General features: G+C 48.9%; 1 protein-coding gene across 8 annotated transcripts in view; it reads right to left on the reverse strand.

Moving 5' to 3' along the window:
- Positions 1 to 18,201, reverse strand: part of LCOR (ligand dependent nuclear receptor corepressor) — a 735,064-nt gene that overhangs the window by 278,543 nt on the left and 438,320 nt on the right. The window lies entirely within an intron of this gene.

The raw sequence follows: 18,201 nt of genomic DNA on the forward strand, positions 1-18,201 counted from the left end.
TTCCGGATGAGCGACCCTGACGGCAAATAGAGGGCACTGCTTGTTCTCTGGTGTGGCAAACAAGTTGAAAGCGGATAACCTCCATTTCTGGAAGACCTTCGTCACCTGTTCTTCCTTCAGCTTCCACTCGTGCAACTGACCAGCGTCTCTGCTGAGAGCATTTGCCTGAACATTCTGAACACCCGGCAAATAAGCATCAATGTGAATCCTGTGAGCAATGGCCCAACGCCAGCCCTCCTGAGCCTCCCTGGACAGGAGCTGGGCGTGCGTGCTGCCCTGCTTCCGCAAATAGAACATTGTGGTGGTGTGTCAAAACGCGAACCACTGCACCTTGAATGAGAGGGAGAAAGGATTTAAGAGCCCAGTGCACCACTCGCAAGTCCAGCACGTTGATGTGCAACGACGCCTCCTCCCGAGACCAGGTGCCCTGGACTTGAGACTGGTCGAGGTGCGCCCCCCCAACCCACCTGAGAAGCGTCCGTCACTATCGTGAACTGAAAGTCTGTCTCCTGCAGGGGCATGCCCCGTACAAGATTTTCTGTGCAAGTTCTCCACCGCAGGGCCTCTACCAGGACATGGGAGATGACCACCTTGTCCGACCATAACCCCAGACTGACCACCGGTCGGAGAGAAACTCCTGCACCGGCAGCATGAACAGGCGACAATTTAGGATGAGCGGAATGCAGGAAACCATGGACCCCAGAAGCGACATGCAACTCCGGACCAAGACCGTAGTTCCTGGGCCCCACTCTGTCGCCTTGGACTGCAACTTCTCCACTCTTTCGCCCGACGGCTTCACAAGATTTTCCTGTGTAAGAAACTGAGCGCTGAGAAAAACCAACCCCCTGGATGGCGTCACACAGGATTTTGCGAAGTTGACGGCAAATCCTAGCCGTTGTAACATGCGCATAGAAGCCTGTAGAGACTCAGACGTCCTTTCTGGAGAATGCCCCCTGACGAACCAATCGTACATTTACGGGTACACATGATGCCCCTCCCTGTGGAGGAAAGCAGCCACCGGAAACAGGCACTTGTTGAACGTCCTGGGAGCCGACTTCAGTCCAAACAGGAGGACACAAAACTGGTAATATTCGTCTCCGACCACGAAGCGCAGGAACTTGTGATATTTTGGCAGAATCAGAATGTGGAAGTGTCTTCCAGATCCAACGACGCCAGGAATTCCCCAGGCTGCACTGAGCGAATGACATCCTACAACATGAGCATCTTGAACTTCAGGCGTTGCAGATTTTTGTTCAACAGCCGAAGATCCAGAATAGGCCTCCACTTGCCATTGGGTGTTTTTTTTTTTTTAAATCACAAAATACCGCAGGTACACCCCCCTGGCCTCGTTCCGACACCAGGAATGGTTCTATTGCCCATTTCGCCAACATGAGCTCTACTTCTCGCCACAAGACTGAGATGCGGCTGCGAAACCTGCACATGCAGAATAGGGAGTTGAGGATGCCAAAACTCTGAGTGGCCGTGTCATACTATAACCAGCACCCAGCGGTCCGTAGTAATATGATGCCACTCTGTGTTGCAAAACTCTGCCCCCTAGTTGACTAAGCCTCAGCAATAACTGCCATATAGGCAGACTGCCGGCCCTTAGCTACCGAGGCTGCTGGAACCTTCTTACGTTGCGCCAGATAGTCCCTGTTCTTCTGCATGGACTGGAACGAGCGCCTGAAGCCTTGGGAAGAGTAAATGGAGCGACAGTAACCTTTGTCGCGGGAAGCAGCATATCTGGCATTTCCAGAGGTCCCTCGAAATGCCCAAAAGGGGTGAAAAGAGGCCACTCTGTAGCGTACCCAGGGACTTCGCTGTCTCAAGAGTCTTCTTTCATTCCCTTCAGCGCCTCGTCTATTTATTTGCCAAAGAGCTGCTCACCCCCACAGGGCATGTCCACTACTTTAAGATGGACCTCTGACCAAAAGTCAGTGCAGCGCAGATTCCGCCAGGCCACTGCAATGTTAATGCTGTGGTTGGAAGCTTCCTCCCCCTCCCGAACCATCAGCATAGCTCCCTTGCATTGCTGCTCCGGGAGATTATCCAAGAGCGGAGCCAACCAGTGCCACATCTTCCTGTCATACAGGACCAAAATGGCCAAGGGGTTTGCTGCTTTCACTGTTGTAGCACCCACAGTCGTACCTTTTCTCAGAGCCCATCCTGCTTCCGGGCTTCACTGTCCAGGGGCGTAGCACACTTGTGTTGGCTCCTCACCTTCCGACTAGCCGCTGCTGACATCACCGACTCTGGCGTGGGTTGTGACGTGAGGCATTTGAGGGTAGATTCCAGCGCTTTAAACTTTCTCAAGACGCCCCTTCAACGCCGGTTTTGAAAAAGGATGGCGCATCATGCGCAGACCCTCCTGCCACACGTGGTTCAAAATGGGGACGGAGAAGACCACCTTCTGTCGTTTCCCCATGTGATCGAAGAGAAAACAGTGTTTTCTTTCCTCCTCAGGAGCAAGTCCAAACTCTTGGCAAGTCTTTGCCATCATCGCGTGAAAGGCCCCAACATCATCCGGCGTAGACTGCTGAGCTGGGCTACTAGGAAGCTCCACTTCAGGGTCCGTATCCCAGGTATCGGCCCTCCTGGGTGACGAGGACACCGTAGACAGCGTGTCGCAAGGACTCTGGATCTGAAACCACCAGCTCCCCTTCCTCAGGATGATCTCTGGGAAGGCCCAACCCCACCAGCAACAGCAATGGCAGCTGCACCGGAGGCGATTTCCTGGGAGACTCGGTCGAGGGGCTTGCACGGGCACATTGTGTACCACAGGGGTCACCAGGCTTGGAGCCGCCGGAAGACTCGCATCCAATTGTCCCAACGACGACTGGAGCGTACTCAATACCTGCATGGACAGCAGAGTGTGCAGATTCACCAAAGGGTAGAGGGGTGGGCCAGCCCCAACCCCTCCGATGTAGATGGACGCGCCGACTGCAGGTCCAGCACCAATGGATCGAACAAGGGCTCATGTTCGTCCTGAGGACTCAGGATATGGAGTCTGGTCTTACTGAAGGATGTCCCCCAGGAGCAAAGGCCCAAAGCCAGCCCCAGACTGCCACGGGTCCCCCCCCATAGGCAACAAACCACCATCTGTCCCCAGTGGAGCCACCGGTAGCAACTGTGGCCCCTGTCAGGCACGGTCGCTGACAGAGCAGACGACAACCGTCGACGAAGGAAGTGAAGGCAGCACCACCACTGTCGACGGAACAACGTCTGTCGACGAACCCTTAGTCGACACCACAGCCTCCACCGGCCTGGACTACTTCTGTGACACGGCCCGCTTGGATGAAGTGCCGGAACGATGTTTGGAAGAGTCACAGCTGGAATACGATCTACGATGGTCCTTCAACGAGGAGTGCTTAGAGGAGGACTCTCGGGACTTCGACTTCTCCGCTGTCGTGGCCCTCTGCCCAGACTTCTCGGGCCTAGCACTCGCTTCCTTTGACTTGTCCGATTTTGCCGACTTGGCCAAAGAGGGGCCACTCGATTTAGACTGATGCAACCTGGTATCAGAGGCTCCACCGCCTCTCCCCACCTCTGACGCTGGCACCCCTGTGCCCTGCTTCTAAGAGTGGGAGGTGGCCTCACCCTCTGGCACGCAGACGACATCTTCTCCACCGGAACCGAAGACTTGCTCCCCCAGGACGAACCCACCTCCAAACCCAGGTAAGTGCCTTTTTTGAGCTAACAAATCAACCGGTGGTTGCGGTCATTCAGCATTTTCTGAGAAAAGACTTGAAAGCTCTCACAGGCGTCTGCGGAATGATTGGGGTACAGACAATCCGCATGCCCGTCCCCCTCGAAGATGTTCTTCAGGCTGCAGGTTTCACAAGGACTAAACGACGATTTCTTGGGGCCTAAAGATGACATGATGGCCCAAGCAATGAAAGCACGTGTAGAACACAGTAACGCAAGAGCAAACACAAGGTGATCCCAACAGTTTGGAGAGGGTTGAAATCTGAAGGGAAGCCACGGGCGGTTCCATTTTCACCAGACATCCTATTGGTGTAGACTAAAACACCCAAAAAGCTGCCGATAGGACACAAGTGTCAGTTTTCCATAGGAAAGCGCTAGGTTAAAGTTACCGAGGTTTGCCAACCTGACGACGGGAAATATTCACAGCATGTGAATCCATGAAAGATCCAATGTTGGAGAAATGTGGTCACTGTTAAACTTGCACTGCCTTGTGTAATGCTACTAATCCGACTGCCCTTGTTACCTTGTCAAGCATTTTTTTTTTTAAACCTAACTAGATCATGACTCTGATCACACTTTTCCTCCAAGAGGATGTCAATTGCCTGTCGATTTGTGGTAACTATTTCCCTCAGTATTTACCCCTGATCTGTCAAATGTAATTTCAGCCTTCTCTTCTTATCAAGGGGAACATTGGACAGATGAGTATCAGGTTTTTTGAGGTCTCGACAATCGGGAAACGGTCACTGGCTAGATGGCCCGCAACCTGGTAGTCCACAACCAGATAACAGAATTTCATTGGGAGACAAATCTATGGACGAGCTACCCAAGGACGAAGAGAATGCAGCCTTGCCTGGTATATCATTGGGGAAACTGCCATTCACTGAACACATACCCCAATCATGGAGGCTCCGCAATAGCCTCAGCCCCTCCATAAAGATTTGGGCGTCTTGCATATTTGTCTTGGGGATCCAAGCCAAGATATCTTCATTCTTGTCCAAGAGCACTTGGGCCGGGCCCTCCCAATCTTCACATTAAAATCCCCACCTATGAATGCAACCAAATTTTGCATTTCCAGCAGTTCATCTACCATTCTTATCAATTCTGATGAACAGCCATCCATATATTGGAGAAGAGGGCCATTATAGAAACAGCTTCGGATAGTCATATATATCATACAAGCATCAGAAATAAGATTATGGTAAGTAATGTATGTGCTTAGATTCACATGCTTTGCATTAGTCGACATCTAGTGGTAGGTGCAGAGTATTGCACATGGTGTTTTCGAAGTTCGAAAACAGACAGACTGGGTGGGTTTGTAATATCCTAGTGTGACGTTCCCATGATCCCTCACGTGACAAAGGCACTCTGTTTCCGACTAAGTTATGAGGCGTTGCTCCTGTGCTATCCTCCGTTAGCATCCGATGCCAGCATCCTTCCTGCTATGAGAAGCTAGAGTTGCCCCTGTGTCTCGAGTTGTGTGCGTGGTGCGCTTGAATGACAACCTTCTCTTGGCAAGAGAATAGCACGGTTGGATGCAGTTGACCATTTTGAAATAGCCTATTTAGAGATAGTGTCGCACTCTCTCCCTGCGGATAGAGATACAAAAAAAAAAAAAAGAAAAGGGCAGTTTTTCTGACTGGTTTTGTCTTTTGCAAGTAATCCATGACAGCCCCTCTTGACATCTAGGGTATGTAGGCTTTTTTCTGCTGCATTCTTTGGGTTTTGGAAGAAAGCAGGAAGTTCTATGGATTGATTTACATATACCTTAAAGACGAATTTGGGAAAATATAGAGGATGTGTGCGTAGTACCCCCTTGTATTTGTGAATAAGGACAAAAGGATCTTGCACTGAAATTGCTTGCAATTCACCAACTCTCCTTATTGATGTGATAGCGACAAGGAAAGCAGTTTTATTTGATGTTGAAGACTGGTTTTGTGCATTAGCCCCCCACACCTCACCCATGCGCTTTGTAAGCACAATATTCAAGACCTAGCCGGAAGTTGGATTTGAAACTGGTGTGAATAACTTGAACACCCTCCATGAATGTTTTCAACACAGGGACCTCCCACCATGAAACTTTACTTTGTGATTTGGTGTAGGCTGTGAGAGCAGATAGATGCACTCGTAAGGAATTGAAGACTAAGCCAAGATATAGTAAATAGTGTACTATATGTGAAGGTGAACGGTCAATTGGATTGATGGTAGGCGCTTTACACCATATGAAGACTTTTTTTTTAAATAGCATTCTTGTATTAGGCTTGCGTGCTTCCTTTAGAATGTCCATACACCTTTGGTTTAGATGACCAAACTATGACCTCAAGAGCCAAGCTGCTAAATTCAGCATCTGAGGGCATGGGTGGAGTTGTGTGACAGAATGTTGTATGGGCACGCTAGTTTTATTGGAGGACAAAGACATCTTCAGTAGGTGTGAAAACCAGGTTGGTCAAGCCCACATAGGAGCTAATAGGATCAAGGCTACTTGTTCCCACTGTAGCTTGTGGACTATCCTGTTGGGAAGTGGCGTTGGGTGAGATGGGGGCGGGAAGCATACGCACATTTCCCTGACCAGTTAACAGAGCGTTCCTCTTGGATCTTTGTCTGGGGAAACCTGAATGCGTCTGCATTCAAATGCCATTCGTGTTCAGATGACCGTTCTGCACTTCAGCTTTGTATGTGTGCCAGAGAAGTGTGTTCCCCTGGAACATGTTGTGCCAGAAGAAACATGTGTTTTAGTGCCCACAGCCACATGTTATGGGCTAGTTTGGACAGCCCTGGGTGGTGTGTTCCTCCATGCTTATGAAGAACATGGCTGTGGTGCTGTTAGTATTAGGATTGTTTTGTTCACTCGCTGTTTGAATGCTTGTAGAGCTTTGAAGACTGCTAGCAGCTCCAGAAGGTTGATATGCTTTTTGGCTAATGCTTGCATCCACAACCCGTGCAGGTCCCCACCCTGTTAGCTATGCGTCTATTGTGAGTGGCTTTGATTGCTGGGGTGTTTAATGGCATGCCTTTTAAAAGGTTTGCCTATGTCCACCACTGCAGAGATAGAACCAGAGGATACGGAACCACCACTAGATTATCCCATAGACTGCTTGCGTGCGACCACTGTTTCGTTAGCCACTCTTGATTTGGACGCATGCAGAGGCGGACACGCAGCACAAGTTAAATGAAGGAAGCCATCATTCCCTGAAGGTGCATGGCCTTTCGCACAGTTACTGTGCAATGAGGGATTTGAAATGGCATATTTTTTACCCTATCTGAGGGGGAAGACCCTGTCTTCTGTTCAAATGAATGCCCTCAGAAACTGTTTGACTTGACGTTTCTCGTTGATGGAGAAGCCTAATTGAAACAGCAGATTGATTGTTGAGTATTTGGCTGACACAACTGTGGTGTATCCTGTTATTAGCCACTCGTCTAACTAAGGGTTCACTGGAATGAATTTCCTACATAGGTGTGCAGCCACCACCGCATGTAGTGAAAGCACAATTGATCAGGGCGACCAAACGAAAACTAAACCCATATATTCTCTGTGTCATAACAAATGCCACTCTTCTAGTGTTTCGCAAATACATTTTAGTTTTTCAAACAAGTGATCGGATACACAAGATGAATGACAAATCAATTTTACACAGGACAAAAAGGTGTGGTAGCTGTAAAAGTGGTACATAAACTTGACAAATATCGTTGTCAATACATTTTGTACAAGACAAATCTTTTAGTAGAGGAAGAACCTCCTCCAGTTTTGTCATCTGGAAGTTTAGTTGTTTGACATAGGTGTTTGCAGGGCATAGGACCAAGAAAGGGCACATTGTTAGATTGTTTTTTTGTTAACAGGGAAGAACACAGAACACCTTGGTTTTCGTCCAGAGGTGGAACAAGCTTGGTCGCTCCACTTTTTTCGCAGTTTTAAAATGTCTTCTTCTAGAATCAAGTGATGTTCTTCTTGATCGAGGAAGATGGTGGCAAGGTGTTTCTAGGAATTCTACTGAATAACCTTTTGCCACGGTGGTTGGCACCCAGCAATCTGATGTTATCCCCTCACATGTATGGGTGAACAAGGTTATGCAACCCCTATCGGGGGAAGCAGGAAGCATGGGAGGGTACCTGAACCGGACAGTCGTTTGCTCTGGGGATTAGCAGAGCCTCTAGAGGTTGCAACTATGCTCTGACCTTTACCGCTCTGAAACCCTCTGCTGATTCATTTGAAAAGAGGATGCTTGACCTTGGAGATGGTACCAAGACGACGAGGTGGCTCAATGCCAGACAGAGTCCCCTATGAAACCTTGGCACTGAAAAGAATGTCTATTAAAAAGGTGCCCGATGGATAAAGGGTTTACTAGAAAATTTGCCATATTTTCAGGGTTTCGTGCTCCTGTTGGTAGTTTATAATTGGTGGTCAACCGTCTTCCCAAAGGGGGCCAAAGCTTCAATAGGCATGAATTGTGCGATTGACATTTGCGAAACCGCTGAGGGACTTTAATGCTCGCCTGATAGTGCCCGTTTTGTCTTATTGCCTTGCACTAGACGCAGAAGCAGAGCAGACATATGGCGCGTATGGTAGGTAGGCCGCGAGGTGCCTACCACCAGTGTGCAGCCTCCCTTCGACGCATCCGATGAACGGCACGGAGTCGTGTGCTTTTTATGGGTGTGTGTCTTCGTGGCCAGGGCATTTCCTCATAGGAGCACGCTGCGACTACCTTTCGGGGCTGGGAACTGACGGTCGGGAGCAAGAAGGTTCCCTTGAAACGTCTTCGGCGTCTGAAAAGCAGCTGTCACTGGCTTGGCATTCCAAATCAGACTCATAGGTGCTTGTAGGAGTTTCAGATTCAACCATCATGGCATGGGCCACCCACCATTTGGTGTATCATTCTTAAAGGTTTTTGGGCCTAAGTAATTTGCACGACGCACAAAACCCCTCAGGGTGGTCTCAGGGAAGGCAGTGGTTGCACACTCGATGGGTGTCCTACGGGTTTTGGTTACAGGACAGAATTTAAATGTTCTTCTCTCCAGGGATAATTTGAATTGAAAAGGCAGCTGGACCAGGGTAATGTACAAAGGAAGTGGATGTATGCATTCTCTTAAAAATGTAGCAAGCCCCTTCCCCCCCCACTCTCCCTACTGCAAGGCCAAAGCCTGATGTAGGCCAAAGCCCGTCATGGAATCGGAGGACTCCGATTTGGCAGTTGGAAGGTCTTCAGGATGCTCGTCAAACGGCAAAAAATGAGCACCGCTACAGACTCCACATAACACGTCCGACCAAGACGGAGGAAAAAAATGATCTGAGGCACCTCGACACGTGAGGAATCATGGGTACAGTAGACGTTGCTGAGTTGTCCGTCTTGACCAGAACCGTCTTGTCCTCGATGAGGGGCTAAAAAGCCTTGAGCGCCAGGCCCACTGCCCCGAGCTCAAGCAGATTGATATGCAGGAGGGCTTCCAACCTGGACCCTGTGCCATGAATCGAGTAGCCCTTTAGAGTAGTGCCCCAGCCCGAAAGTGAGGAATCAGTCCTCGCCACCAGAGTGGGCTCCGGCAGGCCAAAAGGGGGCTCCCACTGCCACATTGCAGTCCATCAGCCACCAGAGCAGAGCCAGAAGGAGGGACGGGGGAACAGAGACTGTCCGTCGGCGAACCCGACTACGTGTTCCAATTGGCTGCCAGATGGAGCTGGCGGTGCCTCATCTTGAGACAGGCATGCTGCACCATGAGTACGTAAGAAGCCATGAGCCCATGAAGATGCTGGAACCACCCGAAGCGGTCAAGTGACCAGAAAACTGCCAATCGTCTTGCAGAGGGACAGGAGCCTTTCGAGCGTGGGGCACACCAGCTGAACAGTTGCATTCCATTGCACTCCAAGGAACACCAGATCCTGGGAGGGAGTCAACTGCGACTTCCTCTGGTTCAGGGAGAACCCCAGCCGGGGAAGAATATCCGCCAGTCTTTGGCAGCAGTGCACCGCCCCCCTCGGGCGAGCAGGCCCTCACCAGCCAGTCATCCAGCTAAGCGCATAAGTGATGGCCCTCCAGGCAGAGGGGACCAGCCACTGCATTCATCAACTTCGTGAAGAAGCGAGGGACCAATTACAGGCCGAAAGGCAACACCTCGTACTGGAAGTGGTATGACAATCGTGAACTGCAGAAACCTCTGATGTGGCTGGTAGATGGGGACATGAGATCTAGGGAACACATGCAGTCCCTTGTGCATAGACTCCACTATGTGCGCGGGAGTAATCCTCTTGAAGCGTTCCAGCAGTAAAGATAGGTTAAGAAATGACAGGTCCAGGACTACCCCCAGGCCAGTCTGGTTGTTCTTGGTTACCGCAAAAATCCTGGAGTAGTAGCCGGAGCAGCCTGACTGAAGCACCGGCTCCACCACCTGCATCTCTAGAAGGGAGAGGATCTCCTGTAAAAGGGGCGGGGACACAATCTGAAGTAGAGGAGAGAAGGTTGAGTGACAAGAGGAAGACTGAAACCCGTGGAATCTATAGAAAGGATCCAAGGACAAAAAATAAGACTTCCAGCTGTCTTGAAACAGAGCTAGCTGGCCACCTACAGCCAAGCTGTGTACCCTGACCGTTATGTCATTTCTTTTTAGTGGCTGAGGGGAGAGAGTTTGGGGGGCAGAAACAACCAGGCAAAGTCCCCTGGTTTCCTCCTGTGGTCACTGGAGGACCAGTCGGGCCTTCATGCACCACAGTCTCAAAACCCCTTTAAGCACGGGTTTGTAGTTGGTCCTGCCCTGGGATTGAGGGAAGGACTTCTGCCGCGGTTTAGTCAGGGTGGCCAGGGATTTGGCGGTCTGCGTAGAGGTCTTCATCAGCTTGTCATCAGTGGACGAATGAAAAAGGCCAAACCCTTGAAAAGAAATATCCAGTATCCTCTACTGCAGCAGAGGAGAATTGAGTGGCATGCATAACCACCGTCCACCTCATCCCGACCGCCAGGCACAGCCCTCTTCTAGCTGTATAAATGTGGAAGCCTGTACACTCCATGAGGTCCTGTGCAACTGCCCGAGCATTCGCCAGGCGGGCTTTAAAAGTGGCTTTCCTATCCAGAGGGAGGTCGGGTATGAACTCCCCAATCGCCCTGCACAGCTTCTGGTTTGCGGAGGCTAGGAGAGTGTCAGCCTGCCGCAAATGCAGCCATAGTTGAGATAGCACCGATTGTCAAAAGACTAAAGGGCTTTGTCTTTTGGAAAGACAACTGGAGGCAGCCCATGCAGAGGACGAAAACGATGGTTTAGAATACAAGGATGCCGCTGCCACTACTGAAGAGTACAGCCAGGGGTGGGAGGCCAGGAGTACTGACTCCTCATCCAAAAGCCTGAACTGGCTGTCCAATTTCTTCTTCATCAGGGCGTTTTTGCCCAGACCTTTCTCGCCATCTGTAGGACATCCTTCTGGAGTGCAATGCTGAAGCAGGGCGTGGCAAACCTGGTAGCACTCCCGACTCCTGGGGGGCATCCTCTGGCTGACGGACCCCAAGAACTCTGCAAGGCCCTGAAGACTGTTGTGAAACGCTGTTACCGAGTCTGAAGGCTCTTCGTCCTGGGCATCAAAGTCATCACCCCCCCCCCCCCCAATCCTCCCTTTTCCAGAAGGAGGGGTCCCCCCTTGATCCAGATGCGAAGATATCTGTGGATCCATTGGCTGCTCTGGGGGAAGCAGGTGGGCGGCGGCTCTGAAGCACCGGCAGGGCCTGGACCAGAGAAGGAACAGGCAACAGTACTGGAAGCAACAGAGGAGGCGGCGGCGGAGGCCTGGTCGGCACGACCTGTGGAATTACTTACTTGACAATATCCTTGAGGAGCCCAGTCATCTGTGGGGAGCGCATGAGGAAGCACCCGAAGCAGTCCTTGCAAGCCGCCAGATCACGAGCGGCACGGCCCTAAGCGGTTCAGGGGCTCCTTTCCGGATAAAAAAGGCTGGGAGCCTGGGGCGTGTAGCCGACAGGCTGCATGGGGTATATGTAACCAGGCCTGTACCAGAAAGTCCACCGCCAATTCCCGAGGAAATGGGACTGGAATCTTTTTGCATGGCCCACTCCCGACCTGAATCGAAGGTGGCCGCCGGCCTGGCACGCTCTGCCACATGATTGTCTGCCATCTTGGGGCCTTGTGCCATTTCCGGAATGGGAGGGCACAAAGACCCTGTGCCACCTGCTGGCTCAGACATGGAAGGGCACTCCTAGGCCCTGGAACTTGAATCAGAAGCGTCGACCAGAGATGGCTCTGGTAGGCTCAGAGCCCTCAGCCCGGTAGTTGAATCGCCCTGTGCAGCGACCTCGGAGGTGGCTCCGGTAGGCTAGGTGCCCTCAGCTACAGAGCTGGTAGTCTCAATGGATCGTGCCAAGGACTGACTCTTGGATGTCGAACACAACAATCCTTTGCCCACTAGACTAACTTGATTGCCCCTCCGTGGAACACCTGGAAGAGCACCCAAGCCACTCGGCTCGGGAGCCGGTAACATTGCCGGCTTCTGGTTTGCCAGAACTAGAATCCAAGGTACCCTTTCCCATGGAAACACCCAGAAAGGAGCCTCCGCGCTGAGGAGCTGTACTAAACAAAGGGCCTATCTTGTCTTGACAGAGTCCTGGAGATACGATGACCTGGAGAAGCATGGAAAATCTCCATCCAGCGATAAAGGGGATTCTTCAAGGCCCGGTGACCGAGAGTGCTGCAAGTCATGCATGCGTCCCAGCGGTGGTCAGGCCCCAGGTGGTCCGACGACAAGAACAAGCGATCGTAGGATGCGCATCTTGTGAAGCCTCCTGCACCCGACATGCAGGCACTGAAGGAAGGTGAATTTGATTGAAAAGACAAACGGGTAGCAAGCAGAAAGTTACAAAAATCTCTGCGCCTAGTTACCAGGTCTGATACCGTCCATGTGGCAAAAGGGACCGAGGTGAGACACGGGAGGGTGGGGCTTTAGGGAGGGGGCGTTCCCACAACCGGCACAGTGTCCCCGTACATTTTACTAAACTAGCTCAATTTTTCACTGCCAAAGCTTCCGGTACCGTCCCCATGTTGACATAAGTAGGTGAACAGTCAATTGGGTTGACATTATTTCTTTTGTACCACAAGACAAAACGTTTCCACTCGTTGAACTAAATGTCTTGTTTGGTTTACATTCCTCCTTTAAGATGTCAATGCTTCTTTCTGGTACATTTAAGTGGCCAAACTATGATTTCAGGAGCCAAGCAGCCAAGGATGTGGATGGAGTGTTCCCTGATGCTGGATCAGTAAAGGCTGGACAGTTTGACGTGTCCACATTGGACCCATCAGGATCATTGTGAGATGCTCCCAGAGCATTTTGCGGATTCTGTTCAATAGTGGTGTTCTGAGGACGGGGCTGGCGCGGGATGGGGGTGGAGGCATACACAAATGTCCCTGAAAACATGATCCAGTGTGTTCCCCTTGGACCCTGTCTGGGGAAACCTGGATACATAACTGCATTTGCGTTCTCTTGTGTTGCAAAGAGATCTATATCTGATGTGCCCAGTCTTTTAAGATGTTTAGAATGTCTAGGTTTAAATTCAAGTTCTGTGGGAAGCTGCATGTTTCTACTTAACACATCTGAGACAAGTTGTGTACCCCTGGAACATGTTGAGATGGAAGGAAGATGTTTCTGATGAGACCAGTGCCAAATCCTCTGAGCTAGTTTGGACAGTGAGTGTCCTGCCTTGCTGGTTTATGTAAAACATGGCTGCTGTGCTGTCTGAGGACTAAAACAGTCTCCCCCGCCAGTTGGTACTTGTAGGGCTTTGAATACTGCTAGTAACACCAGAAGATCGATATGCGCGTTTGATATGTGTCCACACGCCGTGCCCATTTTGGTGGAGAGAACGGGCTCGCCACCCTGAAAGGGATGCAGATTGTCCTCGACTACAGGGTTGAGGAAGGGTTTGCCCTTTAATAGGTTTTATTTTGACCACCACTGTAGTGCTTGAACCACAGCCTGAGAAAGTACAACTAGAACGTCCCAGCGACCGTTTGTCTGAGACCACTGTTTCGCTAGCCACTCTTGTATTGGCCACAGGCATAACCTTGTGTGTGGTACTAGAAAGATGTATGAAGCCATCATTCCAGAGAAGGCGCATAGGTTTTCCAACAGTTATCCGATGACCAGCTACATAATGAGGAACCTGAAACAGCATGTTTTTGACCCTCTCATTGGAGGGGGAAGACAAGCGAGTCTTCTGGCCGAATTATTACCCCCAGGAACTGTTTTACTTGGCTGGGAACGAGACTTGACTGTCGATTAAAAGCCTAACTGAAAGAAGGTTGATTGTATCCTGAGTGTGCTGCTGACATTTGTGATGCGTCTCCCGTTATGAGCTAGTCTAGATAAGGGTACACTGGGATGGACTGCATGCACAGATGGGCTGCTACCACTACCGGTACCTTGGTAAACTCCCTGGTTGTTGAGGCTATGCCAAAGGGAAGCACCTTGAATTGGTACTGGGTCAGTGTTGAAGAGTGGGATTACTCCCTGCCGGGTCGTAATTCTGAATTATCGCAGTTTGACATATGGGTTTGCAGGGGACATGACCTTTGGTACAAGGAAGTATACCATATAAATACACTTGTTTACCTCGTGAAGGGGAATAGCCTCTATTGCTCCTGTATCTCTGCTTTGCAAAACTGGTGCTCCAGTGACATCCTTCTGGATTTTCTCAGATGGTGACACGGTTTTCCTATACATTCAATTAAATAGCCTTTGGACACGGTTGACAGCACCCAATGGTCTGATGTTATCCCCTCCCATGCCTAAGTGAATTGAGAAATGTGACCCCATAGTGGGGAAAACATGTGAGGGAACCTGAATAGATGGGTTATTGTTTTGTAGGAGCTGAGGAACTTCCATTGGCTGCACTCCTACCCAACCTTTCCCCTGCCTATAACCAGTTTGAAAGTAGGACTGAAAAGGGGTTGCCTGAGGAGTACCACTGGGTTGATGTTGATTCCAACCCGTACCCTAACTGGGAAGTTTGTGGGTAGGCTTGTCTTCCAGAGGAAGAAAGTGCATTTAAAACTCCACATTGAACATATGGTTGGTTTGAGATCTGCCCCAAGGATTTAATAGTTTAATGCTCTTTCTTTGCATTTTCTAGGACGTCATCAACCACTTTCCCAAACACATTGCTTTCTATGGGCATGTTAAAGTGGCTTGAGTTTCACGCTTGAAGCCATAATTCTGAAGAAAGTCATTTTAGGGGAGCGCACTCTGCAACTATCCTATCTGCTGCATCAGTGGCGTCCAATTATTTTTTTTATAATACTGTTGGCAACTTGTTTACCTTCCGATACCGTTTTTAAAATTTGGGAGCGCAAGGGTTCTGGAACCGAGTCTAGCTGTTCCTGGATCATATCCCATTTAGCTCTTTTGTAGCTTGCTAAAAGCGTAGAGTTACAAATTCTGACCTGGTACACCAGAGATGTTGATACCTTTTATCCCCCTCCTGTCCTGCAAGGCATACCGCTTTTTGCTTTCTTTCTCTGGGGGAGCTTCAGATGTTGCTAATGGTGTTCCAGCTCTTTTATGTGCAATTGTTACAACCAAGTAATCTGGTTTTAGGTGTCCCGATATACAATGGGTCTGTAGGTGGTGGCTTAAAGGTTTTTTCAATTGCAGGATTCACCACCCTAGTTAGAGAAGGGGTTAATAAAGATGGTTGAACCCCAGGGTCCCTATCTAGTCTGGGAGATTTTGCTGGTGGTTTCCCCTCCCATATAGAAACATTTTTCTTGATTGGGTGAGGTTCTTAAATTTTTATTTTTTAAAAAATAGAAACTTTGTCCAGATTCCTCGAAACATTGCTTGGTGCATGTTCTCGATGTCTCTTGCACACTATACCCTCAAGATCAGTAGGATATGGGGCTTTTATGTAATGCCTTACACAAAGGGGAGGCGGCTGAAATGTACTTGGGCACTCTTACTGTTGACGGTTGTTTGTGTGTCTGAAATAATCGACGACCGTTTCAGCACCTGTTTGGGAGCAGGCACATACAAAACTGTAAATGTATTAGGGGCGGTAACTGAAATGCTCCACGTCTATTTACGTTGGAAGTCTTGCAGCGAACAAGACGACGTAGGTGCTGCGCACTTTGGGTGCATTGAACTAGAAACAGTGCTCTTTATTACTGCGTTGCCATCTTTTGATGGTTTCATTGAAGTGTGTGTGTGCGCAGCCGCGTGGTGCTTGGGCGTGCCTTTGGTTGCCAGTTGTCTCCATAGCCAAGCGCGGGGCCTGCCCTACGGAGCTGGAGTACAGCACGCGGCAGTCCACTGACCCCATTAGGTCTTCAACATCAGTATGTGCGCCGTAGCAGCCCTGCTCTTCCTCAGATTCCTCTGCGTCGGTGGGTCTCTCTGAGGGTGCCTCAGCCTGCAAGGAGTAGTCATACTTGTGCAGTACGTCTCGACAAAAGAAAAAGTGTCAGTGTATTATGCATGCGTAAGTACGCACAACACGGCCTGAAGAAACACGGACCATATTCTCCTACGAACAGTGCTGCGCAAAAAAACGAAACAGATCCAGAAATGCATGCAGGCACAGATCATGCATGAGTAAACAACCATCCGGAAACCTCCAGATGTGGCCCCATATCAAAATAACGTCCGACACTCTGCAACAGCACTGGGACACACATGCACAACTGTGGTGTAGTCAGTTGAGGTTGAATTTGTAGTGCAATGACTTGTATGGTAACCCTAACATTGGCATTTCCGCTGTAATTAGAGTAGACTTTACTCAATGCCTGTTAAAAAGTTAATCTCACACACCCCTATTAGAATGTGCACTTGCCACTAGCTATTGATGAGTGGTCATTCAATCTTGGTGAGTAATAAAGTGGGTTGCATGCATGTGCAGAACTGCTGGCTAATAGCTTGTAACTTGAAATACTTCTCCCAGCATACACATAGGTATGTGATGACAAAGCCAAAAGAAGGAGAAACAAAAACATCCAACACTGTGCTAGGTATTCAGCAGCAAATTACTTTTATTCTGTGTTAATGTATGGGGCAACACTGTGGAATTTGGTTGAAGTAATTCCACAAGCCTGTGGTCGATGCCCACAAATGAAAGGTTAATACTATAAAGCAGTTTGTTTAACCCAACCACTAACTTGATAATGCAAATAGCTAACAGATTCACTGTGCCCCCGCCCCAAAAAAAGGGTAACTAATGTGCTAGTTTATTAGCATTTTTTGGAATTTAGACAAAATCTGTCAAAGAATCTGTCAAAGAATCTATTGGATGTATACTAAGAGGTCTGCGAACGGTTAGAAGTACTGATGGACTACTTGTCAGTTTATAAAAAGATAGATTTGCAATACAGACAGACGCAAGCATAACCTCAAACATACACGGATATACTTATGTAAAACCTTTGTAGATGCAATATAGTAATGCCTCTCGGGTATGCAAATTACGAGTGTACCAAGAATGTATGTTGATTGAATAATTCAAACGGGGGGGGGCGGGGGTGACCCAGAGAAGCAGAAAAAGCAGATCGACTAGACTGGACAGTGAAGGTCAGCCTCCTAAATAGTTCCAACTGTTCCAGTTCATTACTTGATGAATCTTGGATTGATTTGTTTGGGTCACAAGGGCATGACAATTTTAGCTAGAGGTCTGGTGAGTCAGGTTGTTGCAGGACTGCTCCAGTAAACATTTAGCTCTGTGGCTTGTCTTGCAAGAATAAATAGCTGGCTCAGTTTTTGCTGCAGCCCAGCCAACGATTGCGCAACTCGTGTTACTCGGACACACCCAAATGGAAATACAAGTGTAGGTCTCAAATAGCACTAAGCACAGATTGTATATTAAACACCAAGTGTTTCTTCCATGCAGGGTGGCCAGTTACAGCTTTCTTAGAGGAGGAAAGGAAAAAGCTTTAAGTAACATCAGGACATATGGCTAGATGATTGTTGTTGAACAGCATGTTCCTAAACACAGCTGTGAAGGCTATTGAGATGTACAAGGCTTTTAAGCGGTTTTACACCACAATTATTCTTGAAGCTCAGGTCTAAGAAGGAATTGAGTAGTTAGTATGGTCTTTTGCAGCATGTATTTTCCACTCATTTTCTCCTGCCTCCCCCTCGTCCAATCATCACCTCTGCCCCTTACTTAAGGGCTGGGAGAAAAAGGACAGAATTGGAACATAAAGGACAATGTAACAGGTCATCAAAGAGTATAGAGAAAACGATATGTGACTGCATAACAAGTTAGTTTCATTTGTTTGTCTGAATTGTGACATATCTGTAATAACTAAAACGTTAAGACTAAAAGAAAAGTAGTACAGATTAGTGATAATGTATCGACCATTAAATACAATAAACACGCCATTATCAAAGTGAATGTGAAGCATTTTACCGTTTAGGTCAATTTAGGATTATGTTTCAATTGAACTTAAAATGTATGCATGTTAATGTAAGGTTTTGGTGAAGATCAGCAGATGAAACAAATTACAATCTCATGTACATTAAACATAAGC

The sequence above is a fragment of the Ambystoma mexicanum genome, chromosome 8 (assembly GCF_040938575.1).
Source record: "Ambystoma mexicanum isolate Mex_15411 chromosome 8, UKY_AmexF1_1, whole genome shotgun sequence".
NCBI lineage: Eukaryota > Metazoa > Chordata > Amphibia > Caudata > Ambystomatidae > Ambystoma > Ambystoma mexicanum.